Genomic DNA, 19,417 nt, shown 5'->3' on the forward strand with positions numbered 1-19,417 from the left:
AAAAGGTTATAAGAATGATATAATTTTAATTAATTTATTATTTTTTATTCAATTTATATTAGTTTTCTTTACTATTTTTTATATTTCAAATACTCTTTCTCTATACTGAGTTACGTGGCCCAAAAGTGACGTCCTAAATCCCCTAATGCCCACCTTGAGATCTCCTAACTAGGATCTGATCTTCAATGTGCATATATTGATGTGTCAGCATTCGTTATCACTATTGGATGCATGTTAGCATATATTGATGTGTCAGCATTCGTCATCACTATTGGATGCATGTTAGCATAGTTGGGGGAGCATAACATGGAATTTCTTGTGATCTTTGCTAATGATGTTGATCATAACCACCCTTGCTAATGATTTTGAACATAATTACACAATCATAGAGGGCTTTAGAGGGTCTAGCCATAGTTTTCTGTAAAGAAGTACGTGAATTATCTCCTAACTACAAGATTTGTTTTCTTTGTCAACCATCAAGGTTTGCTATATTTGGTGATGAATAAGCCTTGCACCACAGGGTGCAGCATCACTAGATGGTTTCTAATTCTTTTGGAATTGTACTTCACCATCACAGTGAAAATGGAGTCCACGCATGTTCATACTAGTAGTAAATTTTTTAAAATTTTGAATGGGTAACCCCCTCTAGGAGTGAAAGATGATCTTCTGATGCTCCTTTACTCCATATTGTACTGGAATGGAGTGAAGATATCACCCACTTCTTGTGGCCAATGGATTCCTAATAAATTGTCCCATCAAGAAGGATGGGTCACATGCCTCATAAAGAAAGTAGTTATGATAGCAATCTAATGCTTTATAATAAGGGTCAAGACATCATCACTCATGAGTAAATGCATTCATGAGAAAATGCATTTATGAGGATGAGCATCATGTGAGGAAATGCATTCATAAGGACTTTGTAGATGGTCTTGTTGTGAGCAAGCCCATTCTAGCATCAATGGGGGGACACTTTGCCAGAGGCAGAACAACCCTACACTCTTTAGAGATGCAATAGAGTTCATAAAAGTTCTACATGAACTCCAAAGTCTCATCATGGTCCAAGAAAAGTATCACATGTCCCTAACCCCCATAATCTTGGAACAATCATTTAAAAAGTGGGACATATACTTTATGGGTCCCATTAGCCCTATCCGCTTAGGAAAACTAGGCACACTCATCAATCACAATCACCATTGACTTTTCATTAAGTGGGTTGGGTCCAAAGTTATATAGAAAATTGGTGCATGAGATCTACCACTTAGTTCCTTTATAAGAATGTGTTTCACTTGAGCTTCCATAGTGTGTGATCACGGTACACAATTTACCTCATTTTTCCACACCAATAGTTAGCTTAATGACATGAAAATCATTAGTCCTCCCACCTCTAAAACCATCTAGAGGTACTCTAGCAACTACTAATTCATAATCATCGATTATCTTGAAGCACAATAACTTACACCTTGAAAGTTCTTGTATCTAACCCCCATAGGTAGAATGGAAGGGAGAATCATCCTTGAAAGAGAATGGATTGTGGTGGTGGCTGATTGCATAAGTAGTGGCAACAAAGAAGATCTGTAACACTCAAGCTTTCCCATAGGACGGCTGCCTTAACTTTGGTAGATGAGAACACACCGAACCTTTCAACAACCCAAGTCTCATTTTCTAAATAGGTGTCCTCATCTCATGTAACTTCTCAAATGCAACACTCCTCTTTCTATGCCCTCGTGGTGATTGCCCCCTCAAACCATTATGGAGATCTAAAATCTCATGTATGTAACTTCTCAAACTCAACACTCATCTTGCCCTGGTAATTGCCCCCTCAAACCATTATGGAGACCCAAAATCTCATGTCATATAACTTCTCAAGTTCAACACTCCTCTCGCCTCTGTCATGTCAACAAGGAGTGTAAAATTCCCAAGAAATAACCCCTCAATGAGGTCACAAAGTAGGAGTGGATACCTCAACGTAAGAAGTGTATAATGCCCAAGCACCACCGTTCAACTAGAAGCATTTGTGAGAAAAAATATGCAAAGACCCACCCAAGCAACAAGAGTCTTATCCACAACTTTAGCCCCACTAGATTCCGATAAATATGTCATAAAAGATCAAGGCTTCTATGAAGGGATCCTATCATCCTTGGGTTCAACAAAGAGAGAATCTTTCCATTTGGGTAAACACTCAGGGTGCGTGCCAATGTTGTCACGATGGGAACCAATGAGGAGAGGACAACAAAGCTGGGTAGGCGCTTGCATTTTACACACAGCCAAACAAGTGTATGGTCTACCTCCAACGTGGAGTGCCACATTGTGCCCCCCCCGCTCACATGCCATGGGTTACGGGTAGCCAACTCTGGTCACCCAGGGATGGGCAGGCTACTCCATATCCAATGGGAGCTCTTTCCCCCTTCCTCCAAAAAAACATTCCCACATACCTTCTGTCACGTAGGCTGTAACGCCTGTGTGACCGACGCGGCAGACCGGATGGCCAGATGGGGCTTTAGCGTCAACGCCTCGGCCGGAGCGCCGAGGACGTGGCCATTCGGGGTTCAGTGGGAGAGGATGCCCATGAGGAGTCATGGGCGACCAGGCTAGTGTGGACGGCAAGCCCCACACTATATAGCCTGGGGGATGAGGGGCAATCCTCATTCTTCCTCTATGGCTGGGTGGTGAGCCAGAGGCCGTCCCCTCTTGTGGTAACGCCCGTAGTGGTGTTATGAGAATCTAACACTAGAGGCCATCCCCTCTTGTGGTAACGCCTGTAGTGGTGTTACGAGAATCTAACACTGGCCAGGCTAGTGTGGACGGCAGGCCACACACTATATAGCCTGGGGGATGAGGGGCAATTCTCATTCTTCCTCTATGGCTGGGTGGTGAGCCAGAGGCCGTCCCCTCTTGTGGTAACGCTCGTAGTGGTGTTACAAGAATCTAACACTGGTATCAGAGCGTGAGTTTCGATTAGGTCAGGGTCCGTGGGTGATCGGGGACCGAAGCCCACTCAATGGTTTTCAACCATTCAAAAATCTTATCCTTATCTCCACAATCGAGTGTGTGGAGGGAGGCGGCCAGAACGGGGAAGGAAGAATTCTCTCTCTCTCTCTCTCTCTCTCTCTCTCTCTCTCTCTCTCTCTCTCTCTCTCTCTCTCTCTCTCTCTCTCTCTCTCTCTCTCTCTTCGTCGCACACACCAAAGTGATAATCTGTAGGTAAGCATTTTTATTTTTTTGCTTTGAAGCTTGTCTGTGAAAAAACGGTTTTCGTTTGGTGTAGAGAGAGAGGTCGTCTGGTGTAGAGAGAGAATGGCTGTGAAGAGAGAGAGGCGACTTAAGCTTCTCGTCTGGTGCGGTTGTGAAAGAAAAAGAAGCGGCTGCCTGGTGCTGCCGGCGGCCAGCCTAACACGACCAGGTGTGGCCAGCCACGAAAAGAGACACATCGACTGCGAAGACCACTATGTGGGGGGTGCGAAGACCAACCCCGAATCGTCTGGTGTAGAGAGCTGAAGTCGTCTGGTGTAAACCGTTGTGCAGAGGGGGCAAAGACCAGCCTAGGCGGCCAGCCACCTGGAAATGGATGAACCGCTGTGCAGAGGGGGCGAAGACCAGCCCAGGCGGCCAGCCAACTCTGGGAATGGACGAACGCTCTTAAGGGGGCGAAACCTGGTGGCCAGCGACAGCCGGCGGGGCCAGCACGAACGACCGGCGCTGCCACAGCCGACGAGGCCTGGCCCAGCGAGAGCGACCGACCTGCTGGCCACAGTGGTGGGCAGCCAGCCTACAGGCGACCATTATTTTTTTTATTTTATCCAAAGAACACTGAGAGATAAAATAAAGCGAATGCTGTTTAGTGGAGGGATAAAATTTGCCTGTAAATTTTTATTTTTTTATTTTTTTTGTAAATCAAACGACATCTCTCTCCCGGCAATGGAGGGATAATCCTGGAGGTAAAGGGATAATCCTAGGTGGCTCAGGCACAGGATCCCGAGGAGATTAATTTTATTATTATTATGAGTTGCAGGCACCTTTCTCTCGGATTGGAGCATCCCGGAGTAGCGACACTTGTAGAGGCTCGCAGCAGCGCAACACAAATCGACAGTCGACGAAGTCGTAGGTGACCGCCGTAAGGGGGGTGACTATTCTCTCTCCACCACCACTGATCATTTTATTAGCTATTTTTTGTAATTTTCGAGTTCTCGCATTGTCTTTTGTGTAAGAATTAAAGACGTCTGCTGGGCATAGTGTGTCCCCACGGCCTTCTACTTCTCTAGGGTTTTCAGGTCTCTTGTCCTTGGTCGCGAGTTTGACCCCGACCGAATTGTCAGGCCGTATACGCCCGTCCGGTCCGGAGTGCGCTCGTCGATCACGCGTGATCTGCCCGCGCCCTCCTCGTCTATTGACCCCGCCTGCCCGCACAGCAGCCGGCCGCAATAGCAGATGACCCCTTTCTGGTTGATGAGCCAGATGACATGAACACCGACGTCATCGAGGGGACCGAGGAGGACCTCTTGGAATATGACGACGACGATTATGACCTATTGGACCCTATCGACATCTTGATAGAGACGGAGCTCTCTAGTGGACTTTAAATATCTTAATGCAAAACTGAACAATATGGGTAAAGTCCAGGCTGACTTAGTCACGATATTACAGAGCATCTCCACACGGCTAGATGCACTGACAGCCGCCTCGGCTAGTACTCCGACTCCTCATGGTAGCCGAGCTCCTATGGCATAGGTGAGCGTAGCCTCGCCAGTGGTTGCAGGAGTACAGGCCAATGCGCCTGCGGGGCCATTCGTAGAGACAGCTTCGTCGTTATTAAAAGACTTAAAGCCGCCTAGTTTTGGTGTGGCGAGGAGGAGAGAAACAAGGACTCGGTCAACATGTTTCTAGCAAAGTGGTCAGATTTGCATGCGCTGTGACAGCAGCCTAGCCGGATACAAACCCGTAGAGGCTAGCTCTCATTAACCGGCAAAGCGTACAAGTGGTGGTGGATGAGTTTGATAACTCGTCCTGCCACTTGGACGACGGAGTTTGAAACAATGTTTCGAAAAGAGTTTTTGCCTGTCAATGAGGCAAAGAGAAGTTGGGAGTTATGGGACAAGTGCTCGATGGAGAACAAATCCCTAACTCAGTACATCTCAGACTATAGGGAGATAGTACTCAAGCTAAAAGGGATCGATGCATTCCAGACATTGCGAGGCTTTAAAAGAGGCCTCAAAGACGATTACCTTGAGCCTAAAGACTTAGCAGAGGCAATTAAATATGCGCAGATATTTGATGACATCAAGCGCCGTAGTGCGCGTGTGGTGGTTCGAGCAGGGCCGAGGGTAGTGAGAAGAGGAGGTCAGGACTTAAAAGAAAAGGGTTCCGCAGTGATAAGCAGGGAGATAGGATGGACCAGGAAGGACAGGGTCATTGGTCTAAAAAACCGCGACCATCCAAGAAGCGAAATCCAAAAGAAAGAGAAGTATATTAAAGCACGAAAGAAAAATTGCTGCTTTAATTGCAATGATGTAGGGCACACGAAGGCTGAGTGTCCAAAGCCTAAAGCGAGCATGAGTGGCAACGAGCCCAAAAAAGATGGTAAATCCTCTAGGTAATTGCATACAGTGCAGAAACTCCCTCTCAATTCCGCAGAGTTCAGAGAGGTGACAGTGTGTCATTGTGATGAGCATCATGCTTGTTCAGTGACACCAGCGATGTGGCAGCCTACTGTAGGTCCACATGACATGGTGCGCATGTATGGAACCATAGGTGGCCGTAGAGTCACAGTTTTTATTGATGATGGAGCTAGCCACAACTTCTTAAACTACTCGTTAGTCAAGAAGTTGGGGTTGACTGAGACCCGGAGTGATCATGAGTATACTGTTGGCCTAGCCAACGGATATGACAAAACGGTATGGAATACCGTAGTATTGGGGGTCCCATTATCTATGCAGGACTACGAGGCTCCGCTTGACTTTCAGGTCATGCACTTAGCCAGAGCAGACGTATATCTAGGCAGGGAGTAGCTGAATGGCTTGGGCCCTAGTCTAGCTCGGAATTACCTACATAATATGCTATGTTTTGAGCATGGAGGTAGAGTCATTACCCTGCAGGGTGACCGTACTGTCCCCACCACACCACTTATTTCCTCCATGGAGCTGTGTACAGCGGTCCGCAGAGACCAGATAGCAGAGGTATATGCTTGTTACCCTCTTTTAAATTCTGTTTCCGTAGATGAAATTGTAAATGATGTTTGTGTAGACAAACAAGGAAAACAAAATAGCGTTGGACGAGACCCATTGTTTGAAAACCCTGTTTGGCATGCATGCGATTCAAACAAGAAAAAATCCAAGGTGAAAGAGACATTAAAGAAAAAGTACGTAGATACTTTAATGAATTATTAGAGGAATTTCATGATGTTTTTCTTTATGAATTGCAAGATGGTTTACCACCATCTAGAGAAGTAGACCATGGCATCGAAGTTATGCCAGGAGATCAAAACCTATAAGCAAACCTGCTTATAGATTAAGCCACTTCGAGGCACAGGAGGTGGAAAAACAATTGACAAAATATTTGAACAAAGGCTTTACTCGGCCTAGTTCAAGTCCGTAGGCATCTTCTATTCTTCTGGTAAAGAAGAAAGACGGATCTATGCGGATGTGCATAGACTATAGGGCTCTTAATCAGATAACGATTAAGAACAAGTATCCAATGCCACGCATGGATGAGTTGTTTGATAAACTCTATGGATCGAGATACTTTACAAAAGTAGACCTGAAGGATATCATCAGGTTAGAATTAAAGCAGAAGATGTTGCGAAGACAGCATTTAGGACCCGGTTCGGGCATTTTGAGTTTTTGGTTATGCCATTTGGGCTAACCAATGCTCCAGTGACGTTTATGACGCTGATGGACAGCATTTTACGTCCATATCTAGGAAAATTCGTAGTAGTTTTCCTAGATGATATTCTTGTGTACAGTAAGACATAGAAAGAATACATAGAGCATCTGCGTCTAGTGTTCGAGTTGTTGCGAGAGCACAAACTATTTGCGAAGAAGAGCAAATGTGAAAAAGAAGGAAATCTGCGCTGAACATTCTCAACCTACTCCCAAGTTGAATGCTCTATTTCCCTATCTTTCTACATAATTTTAACCTCAAGGATTAGTCGACTATACGAAGTTTCCTTTCCTTGAATTTCAAGTACCTTTTCAGGTTCGTAAATCTTCGACTTCCAACGAGTTCTTGAGGAGTAACTGTGTTATCCTCGCCTCCCTGCTTCTCTTTCAATTTACTGACATGAAAGACTGGATAAACTCTAACATGTGGAGCCAGTTTTAGTTCATATGCAACCGTGCCAATTCGACGTATAACTCAAAATGGACCACAATATCTAGGAGATAATTTCGAGCATTTTCTTATTGATAAAGTCTGAGAGTCTTTAGGAACTTTTAAATAAACCAATGCTCCTGGTTCAAAAGACCAAGATGAGCGTCCTCTATCAGCATAAAACCGTGCTCTATCCTGAGCACTCCTGATAGAATCCCGAGCTTCGGTCAACATTTCCTGCACATAAGCATGAACGGACTAAAACCTGTAGTCGTATGTTTAGAACTGTTATAGGCAAATTCCATCAGTGGAAGATACTTTTCCCAACTTGATGGTTTTCCAGAGACATATGCACGAAGCATATCCTCTAAAACTTGATTCACATGCTCTGTTTGCCCATCAAACTACGGATGATCAGAGGAACTCATTCTTAAAGTTGTTTCCAATTTCTTGAATACTTCCTGTCAAAAATTAGTTGTGAACTCAGAGTTCCGATCGCTCACAGTATCAGAAGGTAGACCATATAGTCTAAATAGTTGCTCGACAAATTGGTAAGCCAATTTTGAAGCTTTAACTGTTGTTTTTGTGGGTAAAAACCTAGCCATCTTTGTCAATCTATCCACGACTACCCAAATGGCATCGTGACCCCTGCTAGTATGTGGAAGTCCCGTAATGATATCCATGGAAACACTTTCCCACTGTCTAGATGGAATATCCAAAGGATGTAATAACCCAGTAGATTTAAGGCGTTCAACCTTATTTATCTGACATTGATGACATCGGACCACATAACTCTAAATAAGATCTTTCATTTTTGGCCAATAAAATGTCCTTCTCTAACTAAAGCCAAGGTACGTTGTACGCCAGGATGTCTTGCCACCAATGGTGCATCATGGCACTCAAATAGGATCCTTAACTTAATTTTCGGCACATCCGGCATGCAAACCTTATCATTTTGGAATAAAAGACCATTCCGAATAAAAAATTGGTTAGCTTTTCCTTTCACCAGGTTTTGATCTACTTTAGAGTTGGACACCCTGATTTTGCCAAATTCTAATATTTTCCAAAGAAAATATCTGTGCTGCATTTTTCCCTGAGTGAATCTACAAGCTAGAAGTAATCTTAGTGAAGCAAAGTTCATTAACTTCACCAATTCGACTCAACACATCAGCAATGCGATTTAAGCTACCTTTTCTGTATTTAATCATAAAATCGAAATCCTGCATCAACTCAGCCCATCTAGCTTTTCTACCTTTTAAGTCCGGTTAATCACAAATATAGTACTGTAAAGATTGATGATCTGTCAAGAGCATAAACAGAGACCCGTAAAGATATTGTCTCCATGCCATAAATGATTGCATACAACTCTTTCTCCTGAATTGGGTACCTAGTCTGTGCATCATTGAGTTTCTTACTCTCGAAGGCCACCAGCTTTCCATCCTCGAATAAAGCTACACCTACCGCAAAATCACTAGCATCAGTCTCAACAATGTAAGGTCTACTAAGATCTGGCAAAGCTAACACAGGAGCATCTTGAACTTTATTTTTTAAAATTTTGAAAGCCTCCTGTAGCTTATCATTTCAACCAATTGGAGAATTGGACTTTTTATTTTTACCTTTAAGAAGATTGGTAAAAGGTAAAGTCAACTTCGAATAATCCTTAACAGATTTTCAAAGAAATACCACAAAACCTAAGAAAGATCTTAGTTGTTTGACCGTACACGGAACTGGCCATTCCAAAACCTTTTGGATCCGATCCAAATCTATACTCAAGCCATCCCAAGAGATCTTATGACCTAAGTATAACAATTCCTTTTTAAAGAAATCACACTTAGATAATTTACAATACAATTTTTCCTTCCTGAGCCTTCCTAGAATCTCTTTAAGATAACTCTCATGCTCATCCAAAGTTTTTATGTATATCAAAATATTATCTAAGAAAACTACCACACATTTTCCTAACAGATCTCGAAATATATCATTCATCATCTGTTGGAAAGTTGCTGGTGCATTAGTGAGACCAAAGGGTAACACTAAAAATTCATAATGGCCATATCTTGTCCTAAAAGCAGTTCGGTGCTACCTTTTAACTGGGCGCCGATGTTGTTGTAGCTCCATTCAAAGGACAAAATTTCTTTGTATGCCCTTTCTCTTTGCACTTAAAGCATGTGCGTTTTTCCTTTTACAAACTTTGGTTTTTTGCTGGCGTTGTCACCATTTTTTGGTTTTGGTGTGAAAACCAATTTCCTTTTCTGTCCACTGTTTAAATAAGTGAACATGGGTTTCTTTTTCACTTGACACTGGTTTTGATGAATTGGTGCCAACCATTGTCTTATGAAAAACTTGAGTAGCCTCAATAGCATCCTCAGCCGTTTTAACTTTGTACTTCTTTACCTCCTATTGATAATCACGAGATAAACCATTGATGAAAATACCACACAAAGTATGATCATTAGACTTGGCTTTAGCAGCCAATTGTCTAAACTTTTGCACATAGTTATCAAAAGACTGATTAGCTGTGCTATTTTTAACTAGCTTGGCAATAACTTCAAATTCATCCTCTGGTTGGACAAATTCCTTCTTGAATGCATCTTCAAATCCTAGCCAAGTAGTGGGAATAGAATCTTCTTTTAGATCCTTCACCAAGTCAAAGCTTTACCTTTTAATAATCCCTATGCCATTTGCAGTTTCTGCGCATCAGTGAAAGGGTGAAAAGCAAAGTGTGTATTCCACCTGTTAAGCCAGGCATCCACACATTCTTGTGTCTTCTCCTTCTCCCCGCCATATACCTTTGGTGCAAAAGATGGAGCAACTGCTTTGGTAGGTGTAGATGAGGTGGCTAGAAGAGCTTTCTGCAAAGTTAAAATGTGCACCTTAAGTGATTCCATCTCATCATGGCACTTTGTTATCGTAGCCTTGAGACGTGTCACCTCCAAAAATTCGTTCTTTGCTACCGCCTCCTCTTCTTCTTCATGGAACTTAAGATCTTCCCTTCTAGAGTTGGGATGACTCATGTCATCGACATTGTCATTGACCGAAAAGTCAATAATTCACTAGAAATAACCGCACATAAGAAAAATGCTTCAATTAGCATTTGGTGGCTAGATATTGGCTAAAAAATCATGAAAACATCGTCTAGAATTAATCCAAACAAATAAAGTATTAATATAAGGCATGCTCGCATTAATAATATGCAAATAACCCGTATTTGTTTAGTGTGAGTACATAAAAAACGTACTATAACACCAAATATCCCTAGAAAATGAGAATTCTCGAGAAAAAAGAATTACCATGATTTTTTCCTAATTTTCTAGAGCCTTAAAATATGCTAATTTTGAAATCCACCAAAACCCATCTTATGGCACTCCAAGCCTATAATTTTCCAAAAAAAAATAGCAAATAATTTTGCCAAAATACCATTAATATTTTAAAAATACCAATTTCTAGGATTTCTAAAAATAATTTCTAGAATATTCCTGAGAATCCCATCGTCCTCCACAAAATTTCCAATTTCGCCCAACAATTCTCAAATCCAATGAAAATTTAAAAATTTCAAGGATTTCTTAAATTTTTGGGCCAAAAATAAAATTTTAAAAGAATTTGAATGGTCACGGGTGCCCGAATGGACACACCACATGCCAATCACCAATCCCAAATATTCCAAAAAATTAAAATAACCTTTGTCTAACTTTTCACTAATTTTTAAGAATTTTTTAAAAATTTTAATTTACCCTGAACGCATTCAGAATACGAACGGACCAAAAATTTTCGTAATCCCAACGGTCTTCCCGGAATATGGAAAGCCAACAATTTCAAAAAAATGAAAAGACAAAAAAAAATTAGAATATGAAAGGTCAAAAGTTTCCAGAATTCGGAAGGTCAATAGATTTCCCAGGAATGTGGAAAGCCAAAAGCTTCAAGGGAAAATTTCCAAAGGGAAAAATGAAATTTTTAGAGAATTTTTTTTTCAGATTTCTTTTTCCTTTTTCCAAGCTTTTTTTTAATATCTTGAAAAAAAATAATTCTCTTTTAAATATTTTTTAAAGCTTAAAAAAAAGCTTTTAAGCTTTGGTATTAAGCTTAATAAGAATAAATTATAAGGGGGGGTGAATTTCGCCCAGCGAGCAGCCTCCCCCCCTGTGCGATTACATCATTAGAGAGGAGGAAGTCCATTCTCTCTCATTTCCTCTCCCCTTCTACTCTCCAATCCACAAGGAGTTTACCACTCCATAATTCCTCCTCTCTTCTCTGTTAATCAAAGAATTAATCTTTGATTAAAACCTTAATCATAATTAAAATTTGATTATGATTAAATTTTAAGCAAATAGTGCCATTTAAGATGTGTTCACACGGGTGGAGAGTGAAATAGGAAAAAAACCCTTAAGGTTAGTCCTAACCCATGCTCCACTAGAGCTTGTTCCCATGCTCCCATGCTCATAAGCCTAATGTGGGTTAGCCTCCTAGTATATGCACATATAATGTGCACATAACACATTTGTATGAAACTCCCTAGGTGTGGTTGAGTCATCAAATTTGAGTAAGACATTATCACTATGTGGGTCTTTTTGGTTATGATTTGGGATTAGCTTTCTCCTCCATATCTAGCAATAAAGAAAATAAGCTTCTTGTCTCCTCTCTATATAAAGAAAGATTCCATTCAGAGTTTTGATACTTAAGAAGTTTCTCACTTACATGAAACTCCCTAGTTGTGGGGTTGAGTCATAAACTTTGAGCAAGAGATTATCACTATCTAGATCTTTGTAATTATGATTTGGGAAATTTAGCTTTGTCCTCCATATCTAGCAATAAAGAAAATAATTTTCTTGTCTATATGAAGAAAGACTCCATTTGAAAGGAAGCTACACCTAGGTTAGCCTAGCTTAACCTAGATTAGCCTAGATTAGCCTAGATTAGAGAGAAAGCTAAAGATTAGCCTAGATTAGAGAGAAAGCTAAAGACTCCATTTGAAAGAAAGCTACACCTAGATTAGCCTAGATTAGAGAGAAAGCTAAAGACTCCATTTGAAAGAAAGCTACACCTAGATTAGAAAGCTACACCTAGATTAGCCTAGATTAGAGAGAAAGCTAAAGACTCCATTTGAAAGAAAGCTACACCTAGATTAGCCTAGATTAGAGAGAAAGCTAAAGATGACTAAAGATATCAAAGATCATAATGGTCATAAAAGGTTCATACAAGGTTACAATAGTCCTAGATTTGGTGCCTTTTATAGTCCCAAGGCCCTCATGCCCTAACACCACATGTATAAAGGCCTCTAATCCCCATGTGCCTAGGTACATCCCCCATGTGCATGTGCAAGTTAGATTTGCCCTCCCCCAAGAGGCTTAGAGATTATGCCCCAAGTTTCCTTTGGTTTATTAACCAAAATACAAATCTCTTCTCTCATTATGCATTACAGTTTCACCATCAAAATAAGGTAGGCTTGACTCATCCAAACCACTATATTAAAAATGATCTCTCTTTTAAACAACACTACTTGAAGTTTTATATTGTTGACTCTTACCATAGAGCTTTTCTTTGGTTTTTTGGGTGGTGACTTTAATTTTTCAAACCATTATGGAATGCAGTTTTGCCCATGAGATGAAGGTAGGCTTAACTCATCCAAACCACTAGATTAAAAATGAGCTCTTTTTTAAATAACACTACTTGAAGTTTTATATTGTTGACTGGTTTTCTTTGGTTTTTTGGGGACTTGATTTTACCTCTTCCTCAATTTGAGATTAGTCTTTGCTTATGTTAGCAAACTCTTCACTTCATCACCTCTGAATTTTGAAAAAAACACAAATTTAATTGAAAACAAATTAAGTTTAAAAACATGTTCTTGAAAAGGTAGAAACACAAATATATAGCTTCTAAGACCTAAAAATCACAGGGAGAAATAACTAGGAGTATTACAAGATAAAAGTTATGAAAATAAATAGCTAGAATATTACAAGATAAATTTTATGAATTTAAAGGCCTTAAAAATTAAAAAACTCAAAAATATATGTAAAAAGACATTGGAAAAATGGACATATTTTAAGATTCAACTATGGTTTTTCCATGTTTTTTTGCTAGAATTCATGATATTTTTTATTAGGGTACTCATGTTTGAATTAGAAGTAGCACCAAGGGAAGAGAGTATGAAGATAAGATTTTTCGTGGTACTAAAGTTTTTAAGAAGCCAAGTTAAAAACCATGAAAAAGAGAACTTCTATATTTTTTACTTTAAATTGACATTGATTTTAATGTGAATAAGGGAGTCATTTCTTACTTTTTTTTCATTTCTCCTTCAAGGCATGCCAATACTTTTTTATGGTGGTAAGGTCTAACTAAAGCTTCAACGTTGATGGCTTTTCAATGTTGAAAGTCAACTCCACCCCCACTAAGAAGGCCACGTATGTGAGACTTATACACAATTTTCAAGGTATACCGGTATTTTTTGAGACCCCTACTCTTTAATAATATAGAATAATCATATGGAATACTAGACTAAGGGTAGAGAGCCTCACTCAAGGCCTCCATACATCCATATCCCATTGCTTTAGTAATCCAACAGCTTTCTCTACATAGCTGGATTGGAATAGATCTTATGGTAGGAATTATGATTCCTCCAAGTAAATGCCTACTTCATAAATCTCACAAATAACAGGCATCGGTGGTGGCTCCCTTGGGCTCAACACGATGTCTTATTCCTTAATTATGAAGGGGAATGTTCTACCTTAAAACCACTAAATACTTCTACAATCTAAATACTTCTTCCCAGATTTTCCCAAGTTCCTAAATTTACAGACATATTTGGTCTCTATATTTGGAAAAAGCACCCGCAACTCGGGTCTACCCGGCTATCCACTTTCCAGTATTTAAAATGCTTTATCAACTTTAACCATTTCCATAGACTTAGCCTAACCCCATCCAATCCCATGGGTTAACCAAGCACCCTCCACAAGGCTTATGGAGCCACCGTGAACTCACATCCCTATAATTGAAATTCCCTTTTTTGTTACACATGCATCCAATGAAAAAAGAGTTCGCACACGCACTTTGTGGCATACAATTCTTTTAAAAATGAATGATTGAAAGATCAATACATAAAAATATGTCTAAATACATCATAATATTACTGTGTAATAATTTATCAATATCTCTGCACACCACGATCGTGTTTTGTAAAAAACCAAGAAGGTATGCACTACTAAGCTCGAACACCTCTCGGATCACTATGCGACTAGAGAATCCTACAAGTCTCACATCTAAATCTAATAAGAGTGCCAAAATCAAGGGTCCCAAGGCCAAAAATGCTCAAACCAATCATTCATAGGAGGCACATGAAATTGGCATGCACATCCAGTCCCTAGACTTACCTTGCCTAATACAACCGGAGCCCACCTTTTCCCTCACATCCACTGTGTTGGGAGCACACCAACGTCCGACTAAGATGGGTCAAGGTCTCAAGTGACCATCTTCATGACAAGACTCACCGCTTGGGTGATATCCGCATGACAAACCACACACTTGTGTAGTACCTTTAGAAGCCCACAAAAAAAAATCAATGAATATAATATCAAACAAGTAAAACAAGATCAAATAGACATGCATAACTCATGCATTTAGAGTCTAGTAAACTATTGTTACAAGTTCGATGAGACATTCATAGTTCTCAAGTTGTAACTCCAATCATAGATCCTCTAGCCATATAGTCTAGGGAAAGGTCTCTATCATTCCATAAACGAATTCCAATACCTAGATATTACTTTAATCTACCAAGAATTCTTAGAACTTGCAAATGTCATAACTATGTCATGAGTTCATTCCAGTGGCAAAGGCTTTGGTTTTTATTACTCAACTAATTCGAATAAATGCTTGGGTCTAATTGCCTCACTTTTTATCTTCAAGATTTAATTTGATGTGATCTCTAATGGGGATTCAACTTATAAATTAGCCCTAAGTGTCTTGTCAATCTACCTAAAATTATGACTCCATATCACTCTAGAAATGCCACCTTCTTAGACTTAATTTAAGATTTTTTCTCTCTAGATTTAGACTAAGGTCCAATTCATCATTTTTAACCCTTGTTTTAGCCTCAAAATATTCTCTAAATTGGTTTTTAAAGAAAGAGTTAACAACAAAAATTAACATTTTAGTCACAATCCCATTCTAAAGAGATATAAGAGTTCTAGAGAAACCTCCTCTCTTAAAAATTGTTCCAACATTTAACCATTAATTCAATCCTTGATTCTAATCCCAAGCATTCCTCAAATAAGACCTAAGTCAAGGATTAATTTTAGGATCACAATCTATTTACAAATAGTATTCTAGAGAGATCAAGGAACTCTAGAGAAATCTACTTTCTCTAAAATTATGCTATTTTCACCTACAATCTCTAAAGTCATTTCCTAAGGGTCCTACCCCAACAATTCAATGCATTTTCACCTAAGGTCTCTAAAGTCATTTCTTAAGGGTCTTACCCCAACAATTCAATGCATTTATGTGAATCAAAAAGCTCTACTTGAATTAATCAAATTTACCCTTATGTGAAATAGGAACTCACATGTACGTTAAGGTTAATTAACCTAATCTCATGAATCAATATTTTTTATTTTGAATCACTATACCTAAAAATCTCCAAACTTAACTAGGGGTACAATGAAGTCAATAATATGCCTAATTGTCTCTAAATAATTTTATCCTAAGGCAACCTTGATTAATTATTATAGCATAAGAATTTTTTCAAATCTAGGCTAATTATTCAACCTCATATCCCTGATTTTTCCTTAACTCCTGAGGTGATGAGTCTCTCTCTCTTGCATTAACAAGGTGATGATTGAGGCGAAGAACTCATATGTCCAGAGCTCATACTTATTGTTAATAAAGGAAAATTTTGATTAAGGGCATCAACAACAACTACATTCTCCTTCCTAGACCTGTACTTTATCCCAAAGTCAAATTCTTGTAGAGTTTACCATACATATTCAACTGTCACAAATGAATGCTAGTCTATATTTAGCCTCACACAACGATGTTGCCACAATTGATTGTTTCTTGCTTAGCCAAGATATACACAAATTATCAAGAAAGAAATAGTTTCCAGATATGGATGGTCATGTATCATAATCACCTACCCAAACGAGGACCTACAATTCTAAATCATCCCCCTTGACATAGAATAAACCAAGATCTTAAGTGCCTTTACAAGTATCTAAAGATATGTGTAACTTCCTGCCAATGCTTAGTGCCTTGGAAATGTATGTATTTTGAAAGTTGTGACACACCATACTGGATGTCTAGCTATAAGTTGCACAAATAGATTAGGCATCCAATAGCTTGATCATAAGTGGTTATGGTGGTTATGTTGAATGGTTCACTGCCGGTATCATACAAACTAAGTTTTACACTAGGTTCCATTGGTGTAGAAATCAGTTTTTAATTCCATAATGAACCTCTTCAAAGTAGTGCCTTGATGTACTTTGACTGCTTATTAATGACTATACCCCATCATCTTATTGTATAAACTACATACCTAAATAGTAGTGCAAAGACCAAGATATTTGACATCTCAAAATTTGAGGCATGGTTAGCCTTAAGGACTATAATGAAATCCTAATTAGTGCCTATCACTAGCATGTCATCTGCATAAAGAATGACAATAAGAAAATCTTGCTTATCTATTTTTACACTTAAAGTGATTCCGTAGGACTATTTTGAAATCCTTGTCTAGTAAAATAGGCATGACTCTTCTGGTGCCAAGATTTGGGAGATTGTTTCAAACCATATAAGCTTTATTAAGCTTCCATATCTTATGTTCTTGACTAGGTTGGGAAAATCTAGCTGGTTGTGACTCACATAAACTTTTTCTTGTAAGTCACCATTCAAGAATGTTGTTTTGATGTCGAATTAGCACACTTTCCATCCATGATGGGTTGCCAATGCAATAACAAATCGGATAGTAGTAATACATGAAGTGGGAGCAAAAGTTTCATCATAATCAATCTCTTTCTACTAGGCATAATGTTTTGTAAGAAGTCTAGCCTTAATCTATCAACTAGTCCATCTACCTTTCTGTTGACTTTGAAAACCCACTTAGTACTAAACAATAGATCCAAGTACCATTTTTCTGAATGGAATGAATTTCATCTTGTATAGATTTCATCTTGTATGGATTTCATCCAATTTGGATCTTCTTGAGCCTCTTCAAAAGACTCAAGTTCACCTATATCATGTAGAGAACTAAGAAATGCAAACTGAGCAATATGAGCTATGGAAGTGGTTTGAGCACCATATCTAGTTCTACTTTGCAAAGGAGAAAATAGTTTTCTATCCTACAAGTTGCTTCTAACCCATCTAGGCATCACCCTAGATTCATTGATTACTAATCTTTCAATATTTACTGCATCTTCCAATTGATCTGAAGTTGGTGCATTAATTCCTTGAGCATTCCCCCCTTAGAACAAACAAGGATCAATAGGCAAAATCTATTAAGAATCAACTCAAATTGGCATAGGTAACAACCCATCAAACATGTCTAGAGATTTGACATATGCATCCTTATTAAATTCCATCATTGGATAGATAGAATCCTCTTTAAAAAATGGCATAATCCCTCACAATAATAATCTTTTTAATGAGAGGATTATAAAGACGATAACCTTTGCTTTTAGCACTATAACCAATAAAAATACATTCCATTACCTTACCTTAAAGCTTAGTTTTGCTTTATGCTAGCACATGTGTATATGCCAAACAATCAAAAACATGCATGTGTTCAACCTTAGTTTTTCATTTGAACCAAGCCTCATAAGGAGCGATAGTTTCAAAGCTTTAGTGGGGCACCTAATGTTGACCTTTAAACATGCATCTAACCATCACCATGAGAGGCCTATTTCATCTCTCATTAATACCATTTTGTTATGGTGTATAAAGAGTTATACATTGATACTTAATGCTTTTTGTCAAAAAAATCTTTAAATGCATTGGGAACATATATTCCCCCCTCTCTCTGAACAGAGAATTTGAATTTTTAAGCCAGTTTCATTTCTAGAAAGAGAAATTAGATTATTTTGTTGAAACAATCCGATTGAGATTAAAATGATCCATTTATGAAAAATAAGTCAGCTTTTGTTGTGCTAGAATTGGTTGTAGAATCACTTATAGATGTTGAATCCCTTGTACAAATAAGTTAACTTATGTTGTGCTAGAATCGCTTGTTGTAGATGTTGAATCCCTTGTATAAATCAACTGTATTAGAGCTGATTCTTGAACTAGAGAAGTTAATTCAAGATAAGAAAGCATCCTTCACATTATAGAGTGTAAGAGAGCTTCAATGGAAGCTTCATTGGAAAGCTTGCAGCACCATAGTGAAGAGCTTTAACCTAAACAAAAAAACCACTTGAAAGACCAAATGAAACAAGCTATTAAAAGCTTAAAAATAAGCTATAGAAGCTATGGAGGCTTAAACACAAGCTATAGAAGCTTACACACAATGAAACAGTAGTAGCTACCACAATAATAGAGAAGGAACATCTAGACGTAATAATAGCAACATCAAACTATGGGGATTAAAAGAGAAGGAAAAGGAGGAATAATAACAATAGAAAAAGAGAATTGTAAAAAATCATCCATAATAAAAGACAAGAACATCTAGACATAACCGTAGTAACATGGAGCTATGGGGATTGAAAGAGGAGGAAAAGGAGCAGTAAAGCAACACAGGAAAAGTAGAAGTAGCATCATAATAATAGAGGAGCATATAGAAATAATAATAGTAGCAATGTGAAGAGAGCTATGGGAATTGACATAATAATAATAGAGAAGAGCATGTATAAATAATAATAGTAAGAAACATGAAGCTATGGTAATTGACAAAAAAGGAAAAGGAGCAGCAACAACAACAATAGCAAAGGAGAAGTAAGAGGAGGTAGTAGCCATTATAGCATAGAAGAACAACAAAGGAGAAGTAAGAGGAGTCGTAGCCATAATAGTTAAGAAAAACATATAGAAATACTAGTAGCAACATGGATCTATGGGGATTGATAGAGGAGTAAAAGTATGACGAATAGGATTAGTCACAAAGAGGAACAACAAAAATTAGTATCATAATAATACAGAAGATAGTCCAGAA

The sequence above is a fragment of the Cibotium barometz genome, chromosome 21, assembly GCF_041138505.1.
Source record: "Cibotium barometz isolate CiBa-2024 chromosome 21, ASM4113850v1, whole genome shotgun sequence".
Lineage (NCBI taxonomy): Eukaryota > Viridiplantae > Streptophyta > Polypodiopsida > Cyatheales > Cibotiaceae > Cibotium > Cibotium barometz.